General features: G+C 44.2%; 1 long non-coding RNA gene across 1 annotated transcript; it reads left to right on the forward strand.

Annotated features, from left to right (window-relative positions):
• On the forward strand, window positions 1–1,963 carry LOC117823634. Its single transcript, XR_004633442.1, has 2 exons — window positions 1–183; window positions 1,548–1,963. It is a non-coding gene; the product is annotated as an uncharacterized LOC117823634 (long non-coding RNA).
• Window positions 1,964–19,007: the final 17,044 nt, after the last annotated feature.

Consider the following 19,007-nt stretch of genomic DNA (forward strand, 5'->3'; position numbering starts at 1 on the left):
TGTCGTACTTCCTGTGTGGCAACTACAACACAGGTGATGGTGTTTCAGGCAGTCCCTTACAAGCACTGCATGGATGAGCAGCCACCACGAGCGCAAGCTGGTTAAGAGCCCCTGGAACGCAACCACCTCTCATGGGAGAGGAGAAGAGAAGAGGACAAGGAAACTCTGTTGAGGATTTGCATGGTGAGCTCTAAATGCCACACACTTAAGAAGCTGATGCTAACAGCAGATTGCTATGCTTGCGGCTAGTGCTAACCGCTAATGCCCAGTGCTGCTGCTCCCTGTGTTATGTGAGATGCTAACGTTAGCCCTGCTAGCCGCAATGAAAAGCACCATTCATTTAGCTGCAGTCAGTAGCAAAGCTAAATTATTTTACTGAATGGTTCATTTGTTTAAAAGCCCTAACTGTGCTTCAGCACTGTAAAGAGTAACTTCATTTGTTTAAAAGTCTAACTGTGCTTCTGCACTGTAAAGAGTAACTTCATTTGTTTAAATGTCTTAACTGTGCTTCTGCACTGTAAAGAGTAACTTAATGTGTTTAAATGTCTTAACTGTGCTTCTGCACTGTAAAGAGTAACTTCATTTGTTTAAAAGCCCTAACTGTGCTTCTGCACTGTAAAGAGTAACTTAATGTGTTTAAATGTCTTAACTGTGCTTCTGCACTGTAAAGAGTAACTTCATTTGTTTAAAAGCCCTAACTGTGCTTCTGCACTGTAAAGAGTAACTTCATTTGTTTAAAAGCCCTAACTGTGCTTCTGCACTGTAAAGAGTAACTTCATTTGTTTAAAAGTCTTAACTGTGCTTCTGCACTGTAAAGAGCAACTTCATTTGTTTAAAAGTCTTAACTGTGCTTCTGCACTGTAAAGAGCAACTTCATTTGTTTAAAAGTCTTAACTGTGCTTCTGCACTGTAAAGAGTAACTTCATTTGTTTAAAATCCCTAACTGTGCTTCAGCACTGTAAAGAGTAACTTAATGTGTTTAAATTTCTTAACTGTGCTTCTGCACTGTAAAGAGTAACTTCATTTGTTTGAAAGCCCTAACTGTGCTTCTGCACTGTAAAGAGTAACTTCATTTGTTTAAAATCCCTAACTGTGCTTCAGCACTGTAAAGAGTAACTTCATTTGTTTAAAATCCCTAACTGTGCTTCTGCACTGTAAAGAGTAACTTCATTTGTTTATATGCCTTAATTGAGCTACAGCACTTTAAAGAGTAGCTTAACTGAATGTTTAAGCACTTCAGCCTGTGGCTGTTGGTAGCCCTAGAGTGGGGTGAATATGAGTTCATGTTGCCATTGTATGGCACAGAGTTTGAATATTTGGTGTGGCCATTTAATGGTCTAATGGTTTGGTTTGACTGTCATGTTATTTAATACACATGAATGTTTGAATTTAGAAAGATACTGTCACTGTTTATTTTGTCGTTTCCATTAGTTGTAATGGTTGTCGTCTTGGTATCAGAGTAACAGGAAACACTGATAAAATTGTGCTAGCTATATTTCATCATTAGTCATAAGTTATCGAGTTTGACTCTGACCTTACTATTGTAGGTCAGGTTTTTTTGCACCCACCAGGAGTTGGAGTGTGGATTCGGCGGATCTGTGATGGCGAGCCACGAGGAGATGGACTGAACACAATTACGTGTAGAGCTACAACCCCCAAGATGTGAACTGAACTCAACTACACGCAGAGCTACGACCCCGAAGAACTGGACTGAACTCAAGTGCACGCAGGAGGTGGCAAGCGAGGACTGTGTCCACAGTCCAGTGGTTGGACTGAACTGTTCACCCGTGCGGTTGCAGCGCACATGTTTGAGTAACGAGAGTTAGAACCAAGAGTAAAGGACTGATTTGTTTATTTTCTTTTACTTGCCCGGGTAAGATGTGTGATGTCATGATTAATGTTGTGATGATTGTGTTTCCTCCTCAACCAAGTAAATGTGAGGAGAGATCCTTTAAAGGAAAAATGCTGTGTTGGTGTGGTTTCTTCTGGTATGGTTTGTTCACTTTAGGCTCCGTAGTCGTTCCTGTGTTTCTTCTGTTAACTAGCCCATGTTAGTGTTTCTTTGTTTAAACGTTAATCCAGCACATTAAGCTAACCTCAGTTAAAGGGTTACATAAACTTGGCAAGCTAGCCAGGAGCCTATTGTGCCAGACGGTACCAATAGAACACACATCATCATTTTAGTAGTGTCCCCAATAATTGTCCCTTCAAAAAACTCCCGATTGGCACAATACATCACATTCAAACTCCCTTTCAACCGACACACACACATTTCCCATACATTCAACAATTTCCCTTCATACAGTGCAAAGTTCCTGCGACTAAAAATCGCTATTCTCGCCAACGCTAAGACAATATTCACAATCAGTGAATTTCTTCTTTCTTTCCACAATCCCAAACCACACATACAATTCCCACTCTTTCTCAGCACGCAGGTCAAAAAAGCAGTGCGTCTTCAAAAGCCCCGCGATTCTTTCCCAAAAGGAAGAGAGCTTAACGCACCTCAGAAATAGGTGCTCCAAACTCTTGTCCTCCATCTTGCACACCTCGCACTGTCGTGCATACACGTCTTTATGCATTTGGTGGAGGACGATGCCAGTGAAGATCCTCCTGTGCCTCAGCGTGAAATCCAGGTTGAAAACTGCATGTGTGGTGTGGGGTACTGCAATGTTGCGCCAGATGACTGATGTGTCAAGATGTGGGTATGCAGCACGCCATTTGATGTTAGCTGTGTGTTGTTTGATTTCTGATGTGAGCAAGCTATGATACCATGTTTTACTTTTGACTGATGTAATGTTATGTTTTCTCTCACGAGACACAGGAGGACCCTCACGCCATCGCCCTCCACCTTTGCAGCTCTGGACCTGAGGAGTTTTCCCCACTCCTCCGGCACACAACCTATCACACACTCACATATATTTCGCACCACACCTCTTCTGTATGCAGTATTTTTACATCTGAGGACATTGACAATGGCAGGCACATCGATATCCCCCCCCCCCCGCGTTCACAATGTGCTTTACCTGCACCAGGCCTGCATCGGACAAGGCCTTGCACACTAGTGGCCTCCCGTCCCTTGTGAAGTATGGACTTGAGAGGAAGGGTAACTGCAGCACATGAGCTCTCTTTCCACACTCTGGGACAGTCAGGGGTAAAACCTTGACTCACGCACTGAGCACTTCTTGGAAAAACGGTGATAGGTGACTGTATGATTCCGGTTTGTGAAACTGCAACAGGTTGGCTGTGCTGCGGAGACCAAACGTACTTATTGACCTGCTGAGAAAGTTTTTCCAAACCAAGTGCACGTCCTGAGCCATAAATTTACCTATTAATTTCAATCTGAGTGCTGACTTTTTAGTTTTCAAGTCGATCAAAGCTAGCCCACCCTGATTTTTACCTGCTATCATTGTTTTGTGAGCTATCAAATTTGCTCGTCCTTTCCAAATAAAGCTATTAACTACATCTGTCATTTCTTTCAAGGCCCAGGCCGGCAATGCACAAGTGCTCAATGCATGGTTCACTTTTGACATCACGAGCGCATTTACTACAGTTACCCTTCCTCTCAAGAAGAGGCCTCTGGCTTTCCACAAGTTCAACACACACTTCATTTTACTAATTACTTCTTTCCATGTTTTATCATCTGCTTCATCTTCATGTGTTCCCACATAAACACCCAAAACTTTCCTCAGTGTGCACACAGTTTTAAAACCCCACACATTCTTTACTGATTTTGCTTTACCGAGGAACATCAATTCAGATTTTTCCTCATTAATTTTTGCACCAGAGGCTAGCTCATAGGTTCGCAGATGTTTTAACACAGGTGCAATGTCATTTTTGCTCCTCACCAGTATGTTAATATCGTCCGCATATTGCACAATCTTGTCACTTTCAGGACCTATCCCGAAAATGCTTTCATCATTTATTATTAAGGCTGCCAAAGGTTCTGCTACAATGCTGTATAGCAAAGCCGACAGTGGGCAGCCCTGTCTAATCGACCTATTTATTTTAATCGAGTCCGTCATGAAACCGTTACATTTAATTTTACTCTCAGCCTTGCTGTACAATAGGTCAATCCAACTCACGAAACCCTTGCCAAAGCCAAATCTTTCCAGTGTAGCATGTAGAAACTCATGCTCCACACGGTCGAAGGCCTTGTTGAGGTCGATTGCTAGCCAGAGTCCCTCATCGGCTTCCATTTGTTTCACCAATTGTTTAATATTTAAAATGGAGTCTGAAATGTCTCTGTCCGGTATACTGTAAGCTTGGTTGTGGTGAATGATTGTCCCAATTACTGTTTTTAACCTGTTTGCTAACACCTTTGCAATTATTTTGTAGTCCGTGTTGAGTAGGCTGATGGGTCTGTAATTATTAAGGCTGGTTTTATCCCCCCTACTTTTTTTTTTTTTTGTATATATATTTTATTCATTTTTACACATAGCTCAACTCAGCTCAACCTCCAAGTCCCTTTCCCATAATTCTCTAGTTCTCTCAATCCTATCACAATTAATAGGATGTAACTTTTCATAAAAACGGGAAATTCTTTTTCTGTTGTTGAGAGCATTTAAACTAGAATTGAGAAAAAAAAAAAATTTCAATTGCATTTAGCAGTGGTTGATCAGTGGGGATACACAGATCTGATTGGACGAAACGCCTAACTTGGAGATAACCAAAGAAGTGGCTGTTTGGTATTCTGTATTTGGTGTTGAGTTGATTGAATGACATAAAATCACCATTTTGAAATAAATCAGCCACAAATCTTAGACCCTTTGATTACCATTCATTGAAAATACTTTTCCTTATACCTGGAGAGAAGGCTTTATTTTGGGTCAAAGGTTGTAATGTTGATGAGAAACCTCTCCAGCCAAAGTGTTTAGTAATGTCTCTCCAAATTCTAAGTGTACTCAACATGACAGGGTTGTTTTTAACGTCTGTTGGCAGTTTGCCAGCGTCAGTTGATAGGAGACTAAAAAGAGAGAGAGGGGAACAACACCATGAATCTGTTAAAGGCTCCCCTTGATGTATAAAATGGTTTAGCCAATGAGATATTTTCCTTCCGTGGCAGGCCCAATTGTAATATAGAAAATTAGGAAGTGCCTGACCCCCTCTGTCTATTGGCAGCTGTAAGGTCTTCATATTTAGTCTAGATTTCTTTCCATGCCATATAAATTTTGAAAGAGATCTTTCAATGTCTGAAATAACTCTTCTAGTGATCTTAAGTGGCAGCATTTGCATTGGGTACAATATCCTGGGGAGCACATTCATCTTAATCAAGCTTATTCTACCCATCCTGTCATGATCCTCATCATGGCAGCCCTCTCCTCTCCCTCTTTGTGTGTGTTTTGTCATTTCCCTGTCTGTTGCTCCTCCTCCTGTGTCTCTTCCCCTTGTTTGTGTCTTGTGGGTGAATGTGGCCGGGGTTTCCATTCTGCAGGCAGCACCAGGTGAAGCCACTCAATAATCAACCCTCTCCTATAAAGACTCCGGATTCTCTCCTACTCGTTGCAAGATCGTACTTCAGTTTTAAGTGGTACACTGAGTCCGTGGCTCCTCAAGCATGTTTTTGTTTTGCTTGTCTTTGTGTGTGTCAAGCTGACGTCCTTGTGTGTTTTCATCTAGATTCAGAGTTTGCCGTGCATGCTTCCTGCTCTTCTGCTGATTGCTTCCCTGTCTGCTGCTGAACCTGCCTGCCTTTGCCTGAGCTCCAGTTACCCTCTGTGGAAGGACGCTGGAAAGAGGGACTGCTCCGCTCGTTACCCACGGCGCCATTACCACGGAGTTCACTCTAAATAAACACTTGTATTTTTCACAATCCAGCTTGCCTGAGTTTTGCATTTGGGTCCAGTCCTAGTGACAATCATAACACATCCATGACAGAGGAAGATCAAACCATCTGTTGAGGACATTTTTATCTGTTTTCAAAGTTGGAGTAAAATTTAATTTATACAGTTCTTTTATGTCTGCATATTCTCTAATCCCCAGATAGGTAAAGCCTGAAACTGACCACCTGAACGGAAAATTAACAAGGGTATCAGGGTCACCGAATTCTCCGAGAGGCAAGGCCTCTGATTTGTCATAATTAATTTTGTATCCTGAAATTTGGCCAAATTGACTTATAATTGATTCCAATACCGGTATGGATCTCTCTGGATTAGTAATAAACAGCAAAATATCATCAGCAAAAAGCGAGATCCTGTATTCTGCATCTCCCAGCGTCACACCAGAAAGACAATGGTTGGTTCTAAACGCCTCTGCGAGAGGCTCAAGCGCAAGTGCAAATAAAAGTGGCGAGAGGGGACAGCCCTGACGTGTGCCTCTATTCATAGGGAACATATCAGACACTGAACCATTTACCAGAACTCTTGCAGATGGAGATCTATATAGAAGCTTAACCCATGTAGTGAAATCAGAGCCCAAACCAAACCTGTTAACATCAAATAGATACTCCCACTCGACTCGATCAAAAGCTTTTTCTGTGTCTAATGAAACAGCAAGGATCCTTTTCTTTATATTTTGTGAAAATTGTATAACATTCAGGAGCCGGCGGACATTGGAGTGGGAGTACCTACCTTTTATAAACCCTGTCTGGTCCGATCCAACCAACATGGGCAAGACCTCCTCCAGTCTTTGTGCCAGAAGCTTGGATAATATTTTGCTATCAACTCCGAGTAAACTTATTGGTCTGTAAGAAGCACAGCTATCTGAGGGTTCATCTTTTTTCAAAATCAAGGATATATGGGCAAGATTTAGAGTTGGTGGAAGTGTTCCCCTTTCAAAAGATTCAATAAGCATTTTAGTTAAAGGTCCAACCACCAGCCTGGACATTTTTTTATAGAATTCAGGGCCGTACCTGTCAGGACCTGGGGCTTTTCCACTTTGTAGAGATTTAATAGTATCTAGTACTTCCTGTGTTGTGATTGGTCTGCATAGATAATTTCTGTGAGTTTCAGACAGAGTTGGAAAATGTATTCCATCAAAAAATCGATTTCTCAAAAGGGAAGTATTCTGACACTCAGAAGAGTAAAGATTTTGCTAAAATGTTTTCATTATTTTACTCATAACTTTGGTTTCAAAATGTTGTTTCCCCTTACAATCCTTGAGTGATGGGATTACAGAAGACCCTGCCCAGCCTTTTGCGAGTCTGGCAAGGAGTCTGCCAGGTTTGTTTCCAGATTCAAGTAATCTATGCTTAGCAAAAAAAATAGCTGATTCTACATTTTGGGTTAGGAGTTGATCTAAGGCAGAGCGCGCTGCTTCTAATTTTTTAAACAGATACAGAGGAAGAGGCTTTAAAGACTCTATCCAAGGTTTTGATTTGCTGCTCAAGGCTCTAATTGTTTCTTCAGTGAATTTGTCCTCTTTGCAGCTGTATAAGAAATAATGCTCCCTCTCAGGAAGGCCTTGCCTGTTTCCCATAAAGTAGATGCAGAGACATCAGGCGATTCATTAGTGGAAATAAAAAGTTCCCATTGTTTTTCTAAATATGTTACAAATTCAGGATCGCTGAGAAGAGATGGATTTAGGCGCCAGTGTCGAGATAGAGGGTCATGATAAGGTGGTAGGAGTTCTATAGAAACTGATGAATAATCGGAAAGGACGCAAGCATCAATAGAGCAGGATTTAGTCCTGTGAAATAAATAGTCGATTCTCGAGAAAGATCTAGTTTTAGATGGACTGTGGTCCATTTCGGGAACCAATCCGCAATTGAAATTCCCTCCTAATATAACAAAAGGGGGGCTGATCAAAGATATATCAGCCATTAACTTTGAATAAAATGAGCTGTCAAAAGTATTGGGGTTATAGTATTGTTTTATACCATGCTGCTGACATGTGACAAGGGGGCGTGTCTGTCAATGACAAGACCTCCGTGAAGACTGTTCTCGTGTCTCCTCTTTCATCGCTCCTCCGATTAGTCTCCTCCGTCCTCCGAGCAGCGTTAAGAGCTTTGGGACGCCACTTAATATGGCGGGCCAGTAACTACTTCCTGTTTGGTGGAGGAGAGAGGAGAGAGGAGACAGTGGAGAGCTTTGAGATGCACCCGCTGTGATCCTCAGTGCTGCTTCATCACATCTGTCAGTGCTGCTGTTTGTTTCATTAGAAGGTTAGTTAGCACCATCTAGAGGTCATTTAGGAGAACTACATCATGTGATCAGTGTGTAATCTGACACTGACTGGGTCTCTGACACAGGTTAGAGTGATGTCACACTGAAGGTATGAGGGTGTGACGGCGTCCTCAGATCAAACGCACACAGACACATCAGGACTGATGAGGGACAAACCAGCAGCTTCTTCTCTCCACACATGAAGGTGGAAAGTGTCTGTAAGCTGACCTGAACTCACTTCAACAGGTGAGAATCCTTCAAGAGAAATCTCTACATGTGTGATGATCAGGATCACCGTGCTCACACGCTGCTGGATCACTGTTTGACTGGAGAAATGTTTCTGGATGCTGATTGGCTGTTTGAAATATGTTGTAGAGTTTCTGTCTAAGTTAAAGAGCAGTGATTTGACAAAGATTGACCTGTTCTATAGTTTGTGTTTGTGGAGTAGAGTCAGCAGTAGTTTGATTGTAATCTGAGTCACACCATCAGTAAGAAGTACAGGGAGTGTGTGAACCGGTCTGATAGCCTGGATCCACTTGGCTCAGGTGCTTTGATTCATTAACTCTTTCCCCGCCAGCATTTGTCAACAAGTTTGGTACACTTTGAAACTCCCTCAAATGTTTAGTTCTATGAATATAGAAACAATGAACACATCAAATGAGAGAACAGAGCTTCAGCTTTCATTTCTAACCTGTTTCATTTTTTATTCAGATAGCATATTTTGGACATCTCACGGCAGAAAAATAATATGTACAGTTTGTTTTTTTCATTTGAAACATCAACATATTCAATTAATAACACAAATATATATGTGAATATAATATAAAACAATAATATTTTCTTACAGTAGTATTGTGTATTATTACCTAAAATGGCAGAACAACATACTTTATGACACTAAGACATCCCCTTTAGAAATGGTATCTTACAAAGTTTCCATACAGGCTGTGTGTTTACATTTCTCAGGGGGATGTCTTACTGTCAGATAAGAACTCATTAAAAAAACACTCAAATATTGTTAAACTAAAAAAAATATTTTGACAAATACCTGAGTAAACTGGAAATCCAGGAAAATAGCAAACCTGACAAATCTGCATTTTATGGCAGAATAAAATATTTACACACGTGTTGGAGCGTTAGCATTCCTTATCATGTGTAACATCTGTAAATATCTGACCTTACATTGTGTAATTTCATTATCATCCATAACATCTCTAAATAAATACATTTTCTTCTCCTACCTCTGGGAGGAGGGATGCGAGAAGGAGACCTGGACCTTAGCTTCCTCTACTTTTTGTCTGAAATAAGATCATAGCTTATTTCATGTTGGAATATTGGTCACAGCTACAATCACCTTATTTGGATCAAGTTGATCAGGATGGAATCATTTCTATACAACGCTGTTTTCATCATTAGCTTTATGCTAGTGATAGTGATCAATAGTTAAGGCTGATTTATACTTCTGTGTTGAATTGACAGCGTACCCTACGCCGGGGGTCCTTATAGCTCCCATACCTACGCACGTAGCTGACGTGCACCTCATCCAAAATTTAACTACGTGTGGAATCGACACGGACCGCAAGCCCTGTGATTGATCCCCTCTGTGGCATTGTGTTTCCCGCATCAACAGCACTTCTAGGATCCCGGACATCGGCCGTGTATTTCATCTCCTCCTCTCTATTCTTCATGTAATCATGTCTGTATGATAAACAGCAACATGTATCAGCTGTAGATTAACAGAACACGCTCTGAATCTCTGTGGGAAAGTAAACAGAGAACGTAGTGGGGCCAAAAGCAGGTGACCAGCTATCAGAGAGACCACACTGCCCTCAAGTGTTTCGGTGGAGAATTGCTGCGTGACACCGACAAATCGACGCACAAGTATGTGGGGCTCATTTTCTGCATCAGCCCCTGCTGTGTAGGGGCGACACAGAAGTATAAATCCACCTTCAGCCTACAGTATTCCTTCTGGGTCTTTGCATAAACTAAAAAATATGAAACAAACAAACTTATTTCTGTGAAGTTATAAACTACATCATACTGTTTGGAGCGTCTCTGTCTGATGCAGCTTTACTGCAGGGGGTTTGTGTGTGTGTCGTATACACACGTAGCTGTGCTGTGGTAATTCATAGTTTTCAGTCACGTGACCACCGTAGAAGCCTGGAGGGCAAAAAGGAGGGTAGTAACATGACGGCTTCCATTCATACAGACGTGGCAAACCATCTCTCCGTCTCAAAAGTTCACTGTCAAGCCTCGACACAAAATATTAACTTTCTCCTTAACTGACCCAAGAACGCTTTATCACCAGACTGTGTGAAAACAGACTTTATCACTAAGCTAGCGTTAGCCGGTTTGCTAGCGTTGACAACAAGTTACTGCTGGAGTCGGTCCACACACACCGACCATGTCAGGAGTACTACATCCACTAAACATACATGAATTAAAATACTCTGCATTTACTTCAACTTACTGTTAATGACATGTTCAAAGCTCAAAGACGTGTGGACTTTGATCCTTGTTTTGTTCCCTCAGCAGGGACAGCAGAATGTCTAATAGAATGAATCCACATCTCCTCCTCTCAGGATTTTATTTCTCAGATGGGAATCTTAAAGGGATATTTCAGTGTTTTTGAAGTGGGGTTGTATGAGTTTTATGTCAATAGAAATTGTACTAGCCATAACGGATGCTGCTCAGCTCGGCCCCTGTAATGAAAAACTGCTGGAGAAACAGCATGCAGGCTAGGCTACAGTTTCTGCAGACCGGGTCAGCCCTACCAGGTAATTCAGCTCATTTTAAAGACTCTGACCCAAGCACTCATCTCTGTTTAGGTGTACGCTCTACTTGTGATTTTATTCTGCACTTCATTTTGACATCAGAGAGTCTGGGGTTTCTTTTGCATTATTTGCGGACGCAACACAGACGTGCTCCTCCGCCTGCAACGCACTGATCAGCTGTTCAGGTCTGCAGCTTTGTAGAGACAAAAATACAACTAATCTTAATGAGTGATTCTCACCACGCCAATGTCATGCCGTTTACTGCAGACACACCTGGACAACTTTATGAGTCGGAGTTTACAGAGCAAAACACGATTCAATGCACCGGAGGAAAAAGAGGAGAAACTTCAGAGCAGTTCCATAAGTGTGTGACCTCACAGGAAAACTATGAATGATCCATATAGATCTACTGTAGCCTATATTCACACCACTGTGTGTTTAAATGATCTCTGTTAGCTTTTCCTTGTTTTGTTTGTAATTCAGTCTTCTTCTGCCTGCTCTGTTCCACTTTTGTGAATTTAGTGTGTAGTAATAACTGCACTCTCGGTGCAGCTGCTCTGTTCCATCCTACCTGAGAGGAGGATTTTGTTTGATCAATAAATCAGTGAAGCCTTCCGTTTGGTTTCATGCATATAAATACACAAACATATATGTGGTTTCATTCACGTTGGATCATCTGATTATTTATTTTTTTCTTGGCAGTGCGCACGGACACAGCGGCCCCTCTCTCTCCAAGCTTTGTGTGTACTAATATGTGTTTAAGGATGTGTTCCTGTGATTCATGCTCACGGACGTGCACGTGCAGTTCACAGTCGACGATGTTTAAAAGTACAGTCGTCAGTGTCTTCTGGACCGTAGGAATTTGGTAGAACGCCAAATTCTGAACCAGAAAGTCACAAAGGATCTTCAAGGCCTGAGACTTCTCTGCCGCGCTCCAACATCTCAGGACTTACCTGCTGCATCTCACCCAGAAAGGAGGAGCTGGAAATTGCGGGAGAGGAAACAGAAGCAGGGCAAGCTCGGAGGCATCCGTGCTAGGTTAGCTGCTAGCCCACACAGACCAGCGTTACCATCCCTCATTGTGGCGAACATACGCTTCCTGGACAATAAGTTGGACCACATACAGCTCCTGAGATCTGTGCAGCATGATGCGAGGGACTGCTGTGCTTTCATTTTTATTTAATCATGGCTGAATGACAACAACCATCGCTGTCCAAGCTAACCAGAAGCCATGGCTGACAGCAGAGGTTCACAGACTCCTGAGGGCTCGGGATGCAGCCTTAGGGCTGGTGACCCTGATAGGCTAGCAACAGCCAGAGCTAACCTGTCCCGTGGCATCAGGGAAGCAAAAAGACAGTATCGCAAGAAACTATCTGGCCACTTCAGGGACACCAGGGATACACGGTTTCTCTGGCGTGGCATCTAAACCCTCACAGACTACAAACCAGCACCACAGACCTTTGAAAGTGACACTGCACTGCTAAACAACCTCAACAACTTGTTTGGCCGCTTTGATACACACAACAACACAACGACACAGAAAGCCACACCTGCCCCTGGTGAAAAGGTTTTGTATCTGGCTCCAGCCAGCGTGAGGAAAACCCTCTCCAGGATTTAGCCCATGCAAGGCAGCCAGACGAGACAACATACCTGGCTGCGTTCTGAGGGACTGTGCTGAGGAGCTCACGGATGTCCTCACTGACATCTTAAACACCTCCCTGAGCCAAGCTGTTGTCCCCACGTGCTTCAAAGCTGTTACCATAATTCCGGTCCCAAAGAACCCCCACCCATCCAGCCACGATGACTATTGGGTAGCACTAACCTCCATCATCATGAAGTGCTTTGAGCACAACATCAAATCCATCATCCCTCCCTCCCATGACCCGTTTTAGTTTGCATACAGGTCAAACAGGTCCATAGAGGACGCCATTTCTGCTGCTCTTCATCCAGCCCTCACCCACCTGGACTCAAAGAACTCTTGTGTGAGACCGCTGTTCCTAGATTTTAGTTCAGCGTTTAACACAGTCATCCCTCAACAGCTGATCCAGAAACTCTGCCACTTGGGACTCAAAACTACCTGTGCAACTGGGTGCTGGACTTTCTCACAGGGAGGCCACAAACTGCGAGAGTCGGCAGCAACTCCTCCAGAACAATCTCACTGAGCACAGTGAGATTGTTCAAGGATGTGTGCTCAGCCCGCTGCTCTTTACCCTGCTGACCCACGACTGTGTGCCCACCTACAGCACCAACCACATCGTCAAATATGCGGACGACACTACGGTGGTGGGCCTCATCACCAACAACGATGAGGCCAACTACAGAAAAGAGATGAGCCAACTGGTCCAGTGATGCAGCGACAACAACCTCTTCCTCAACGTGGGGAAAACCACAGAGATTGTCGTGGACTTCAGGAGAGGCCAACAGCAGCACCTCCCACTGACCATCAACGGTGCTGCTGTGGAGAGGGTGAGCAACAACACCGCATCGCTGGCCAAGAAGGCTCAAAAACGGCTCTACTTCCTCCGCAAACTGAGGAAAGCGCAAGTCCCACCCCCCATTATGTTCTCCTTTTACAGAGGTACTATCGAGAGCGTCCTCACTGGCTGTGTTGCTGTGTGGTATGGTGGCTGCACTGCCTCCTGCCAAAAGACTCTGCAGTACATAGTGAACACAGCCAGCAAGGTCATCGGTGCTCCTCTGCCCCCTCTCACAGACATTTTCCACACCCGCCTCACCAGCAGAGCAATCAGCATCGCTGGTGACACCTCCCACCCCTACCACTCCCTCTTCAGTCTCCTGCCTTCAGGGAAAAGGTACCGAAGCCTCTGGGCCCGCTCCACCAGACTGTTGAACAGTTTTTTCCACCAGGCTGTTGGGATGCTGAACTCCAATCACTACCTCCCCCCTCTGCCCCCTAGACTGTAACAAACTCACTACATACAAGGACTCTACCTCAGCTGCTTTTGCACATTAACCATTTACTTAATCATTTACTTATCTCAAATACTGTCTGCACCTTAAAGGTGACATATCATGCAAAATGGACTTTTTAATGGTTCTTTACCTGAAATATGTGTCCCTGGCATGTCTACAAACCCCCCGAGAATGAAAAAAATCCATTCTGCCCGTGTCTTGATTTCTACACCTTTCTGTAAATGTGTGTGAAACGAACCGTTTCAGACTTCCATGTTTTTGTTATGGAACAACAATATCCGGTCTGTAACAGAGTCAGAGCTCGGAGCTTGTTCAGCCCATAGACTGTATAAAATAATACTGAATCCCTCCTCTGTTTTTCATTACCTGCACAAATGTGTGTTAACAAGGAGCTTAGGAGGGAGGCATGCTAGTTGTAGGCTGTCTTAATAAACACAAAGGTCGGTTTTACTCCCCACGTCTGCAGATTTGAAGATCTAGTAGATGATTTTTATTTATCATGGATAAGTGCTAGCGCTAGTTAGCATAGCTACATAGCTACATGTCGTAGCTGTAGCTGTGTACCAAGACACACGTCGACATACTGACAAATAAAACAACAAGAAACACTAAATCTGTGACCAATCCTTCATAAAAGGTCCTGCTGCCTTTCTGGCAGAGGTCGGTTTTACTCCCCACGTCTGCAGATTTGAAGATCTAGTGGATGATTTTTATTTATCATGGATAAGTGCTAGCGCTAGTTAGCATAGCCACATAGCTACATGTTCGTAGCTGTGTACCAAGACACACGTCTACATACTGATAAATAAAACAACAAGAAACACTAAATCTGTGACCACTCCTTCAGAAAGGTCCTGCTACAGGCGCCTCTCCATCAGGATCAGATTCTGGATCAGATTCAGAGGGTTGAAGTAACGCGGGTCTGCGAGCAGCCGTGTATATTCAGCCAACATGTAAACATTAGATCAACGTGCTGGAGAGCCGAGGCACATCCACTTCCTGAGGGGGCGTGGTCAGAGGGAAAACAGAGTGTTCTGAGGAGGACTGAAGAAGAGGACTTTTCAGGCAGACCAAAATCTGATTTCAAAGTGTTTTTTTGAGCATAAACTTTAAAGACATGTTTTGGGGACCTCTTAGACCAATATATATTGATGAAAAAAGCGTGATATGTCCCCTTTAATATCATTTGCACAATTATCTATTTACAATGTCCATTTTTAAACTGTCACTGCACTACCTGCACTGTGTACATAGGCTGTTTTTTAACTGTATTTTATTACAATTAACTATTTGCTATTTAAGAGCTGGAAGAGAGAAACAGCATCTCTTTTTTCCTGTATGTCTTCGTATATATAGTGAAAATTGATAATAAAAACCTTTGAATCTGAATCTTTAAATACATTTGGTGTTTGGGTCTGTTTGACCCCATGTGATCAATAGGCTATTAGACCAAATGAACTCCATCAAATATATCATGTCTTACCTCTTCGTCTGCTGGCTGGTGGAGATTGAGGTCTTTAACTCCCATCACTCCCGCTTTCAAGTTCAGATTCCTGATCAGGGTCAGATACTGAATTTCCTGAATCAGAATCCATCAGAATTTACAGTAAGCTACTTGCGCCGGTGTGCCGTCGGCATGATTCAGGAAAATCTGATGCGGTATGAAAATAAATCTTTGAGGGTTCATTAAAGGGAACGTAGATCAAACGTAAAAATGCCTCCCTAATCAAACAAGAGCAAGACGTCAACACAGTTCAAAGACGTATCATTTGGATTCACACGAGCTCTCTCTCTCTTATCGTCACCCGCACCTGTGTTGCCAGGGGAACCTCCTTCGCTTGTTTATGGACGGAGAGTGCTGAACTAGTCCACATGATCTGTCACAGCACCACCTATCATATAATAGTGAAAACAAGGATTGACGGAATATCTCCTCAATGGCGGGAAAAGATTTAACTGTTGATACTCTGAAGTGAAGAGCATGGATGAAGAGGTCACAGGTCAAATATCTTACAACACTGACACTGACTTGGTTTCACTGAAGACCCTTTAGACCAGTCCAGATCTCAAAACTAAGAAGAGCAAAGAGGATCTGGAAAGGCAGGACTAGGAACAAAAAGGCAAAAGCTAGCTTCTTACGAGACCCCTTCAGATGCCCCCCAGATTTGCTAGAGGACAAGAAATGCAGGACACTGATGACAACAAGGCAGGAGCTGGAGGACAACATAACAGAACAGCTTAGTGATGGCTGTCGGAACATTCCCCTCTGTTTGCCAGGGTGTGTGCCTCGTCCCCCAGAGAGAGTAGAAAAAGGCAAGATCTACATCAGCACCTGGACCAAATACAAGAGCTGCCCCAGCATGCTGAGGCTACTCTGGAGGCTGTTGATAGCTGCCTGGAAGACCCAATCCATCCCATCATCAGGGAGCAGATAAGCCACTTTCATCCCAAAGGAGGAAGATTCCTGTAACATCAACCAGTTCAGAGGCAAAGCCTTACTTCGCGTGGAAGGGAAAATCTTCTCCTCTGGTGTTGCAAGAAGAACGACAACATACTTCCTGTCCAACGGCTACATCAACACAAGTTGCCGGAAGGCAGGAGTGCCAGGTTTTCCTGGCTGTTTTGAACACTCTGCTATCAGATCTAATCAGCCAAACACAGGAAGTCAAACCTCCATGTGGTGTGGCTTGACCTAAAAAATGCAAACAGATCTGTCCCACACCAGCTCCTCATCTTCTCCTTCAAATTCTTCCACATCCCAACCTGCATCCAAGACCTGGTATCCTCCTACTTTGAGAATTTCAACATCTGCTACACAAGCCAGGAAGTCTGGACTGGCTGTCATCAGCTTGGGGAAGGCATAGCAATGGGGGGTTCCATCTCACCTATCCTGTTTACAGCAGCCTTTGAGATTATCCTGATTGGTGGAAGGCATAAGGTCTGAGGGGTAAGATCTGAGTCAGGTCTGCAGTTCCCAGCTTTAAGGAGCTACATGGATGATGTTACCACAGCCTTGCAGACTGCACCCTGTACTAACAGGCTCCTGAAAAGGCTAGAGGAGCTTCTGAAATGGGCCAGATTGGAATTCAAGCCAGCCAAGTCTTGCAGCATATCCATCCAGAAGGGAGCCATGAGAACATCTCCTTCTCTGTCAACGGGGAGAAGATACCTCTCCTGGTAGAGCAGCCAGTGCAAAGTCTCAGGAGGGTTTACACTTCTGACTTCTCGGACAAACACATGGCCAGCTCAGTCATGAAGCAGCTCTGTGAAGGTCAGGAGAAGAGAGACAGAAGCCAACTCCTAGGAAAACTCAAAGCTTGGTGCTACCAATTCACTTTTTACCAACCTAAGATGTGGCCACTGAAGATGTCTGAGATATCTGCAACTTCAGTACAGAGGATGGACTCAAAAACCAACAATTACATTCGCACCCACCCACCGATATCGATCGGCCTAGGCTACCGTGAGGAGAATGTGAGGCTTGAGTTTGAGCTAAAGGACTCATCAGACCCTCTCATGCAGAATGTCAAGGCCCCAGTGCAGACAGGGCCCAAGTGGAGAGCTAAATCTGCAGCACCACGAGGTTGTAGGGCGGTTTCAGGCAGGCAAGGCTGGGCTTGAGTGGGGACCAGTCCCCAAATTGTGGTCCAAAGCCTCAAGGAAAGAGGAAAGAGCTGGTGGTCTCAGAAATAGCCAGAATGGAGGACAAGTCATACAAAATTACAGCTGTAAGTCAGCAACAGCAGGGGAGGTGGACAAACTGGGAATCAGTCACCAACAGGGCCATAACATGGTATGACATGTGGAAGATCCCACAAGCAAGACTAAGTTTCCTCATCAGGTCCACATACAACACCCTCATGAGTCCCAACAACATCGCTCTGTGACCCCAAGAACCCCAGCCTGCAACACATACTGACAGGCTGCAAGTCAGCTTCGACCCAAGCCTGGTACAGATAGCACTACAACCAGGTCCTGTGCAAGCTGGCAGAGGTGTTATAGGCATACAGGGTTGAGGCAAATAAGACCAGCCCATCATTATCTCAGCAGCAGATACACTTCCTGAGGCAAAGAGCCTGGGCTAAAAACACTGGCCAAAAGGAGTGGACCACTCTGACACCTGGAGGTGAGTGGAGCATGAGGGTAGATCTGGATCATCAACTTAGGTTTCCCCTTGAGATTTACACAAAGTCATTACAGCCAGACGTTGGCCTGTGGTCAACCTCCACCAGGACAGTTATCAAGGGTGAACTCACCGTCCATTAGGACGGAAGGCATGGAGGCTGCCTTTGAGAGAAGGAATGAGAGGCATGCTGCAGCATGCACAGAAGCAGGGTGAAAGGCATCCACCTACCCTGTGGAAGTGGACTGCAGAGGGTTCATTGGAAAGTCTACCCAGTACCTCCTTAAAACACTAGGAGTTATCGGATGTAAGCAGAGGAAAGCTTTGCAGGAGCTGGCTGAGGAGGCTGAGGAAGGAAGCTTCTTGTTCTGGCTCAAAAGGAACACACTAAGTGGGGCAGTGAATAATCTTAGGACCAGCTGGAGATTTCCCTACTGCCCACCACCTGGAGATATTCTGGGACCAAAGGGGTCAAACATCTGTGAAGGGAGTCTCCCAGCTGATGACCCTGCAGCTGGCCGTGTGGCTTCGGTGAAGTGCGGCAGGCAGCAATGCCCAGCAGGTTGCTAGGACCTGTGCTTCCATCTAAGTGGTCTCCACAGTGTGTTTGTGGGAGAGGGTGGGGGCTGGGTTTGGGTTCATCAGGTCCTGTTTGGGGCTCCAACAAGGTTTGTGTCAGTCCTGAATATCTGTGTCATGTTACTGAGAACAATGAGAACTAATGTGTGTCCTGTGGTGTAAAGCATGTTGTAATGATGAACATGTTGTTGTGTTTGTGTGAAGGTGGAGGCTCTGCTATGAATCAGTGTGAGGACGGAGAGGAGGGAGCCCCTCCCTCTAAAAGCACTCTGTGTGGGAAACATGAAGCTCAGAGGTGAGAGGAGGATCTCTACCTGTCCATGACTCTGCTCCATGTCAGAGCTCAGCACTCACATCCTTATGTGTGTGTGTGTGTGTGTATGCGTGTGTTCGTGTGTGCATGTGTGTGTGTTTGTGTGTGTGTATGTGTGTGCGTGCGTGTGTGTGTGTGTGTGTGTGTGTGTGTGTGTTTGTGATAAAGCCCAGAGCAGCAGCATG

The sequence above is a fragment of the Notolabrus celidotus genome, chromosome 13, assembly GCF_009762535.1.
Source record: "Notolabrus celidotus isolate fNotCel1 chromosome 13, fNotCel1.pri, whole genome shotgun sequence".
NCBI classification, from domain to species: domain Eukaryota; kingdom Metazoa; phylum Chordata; class Actinopteri; order Labriformes; family Labridae; genus Notolabrus; species Notolabrus celidotus.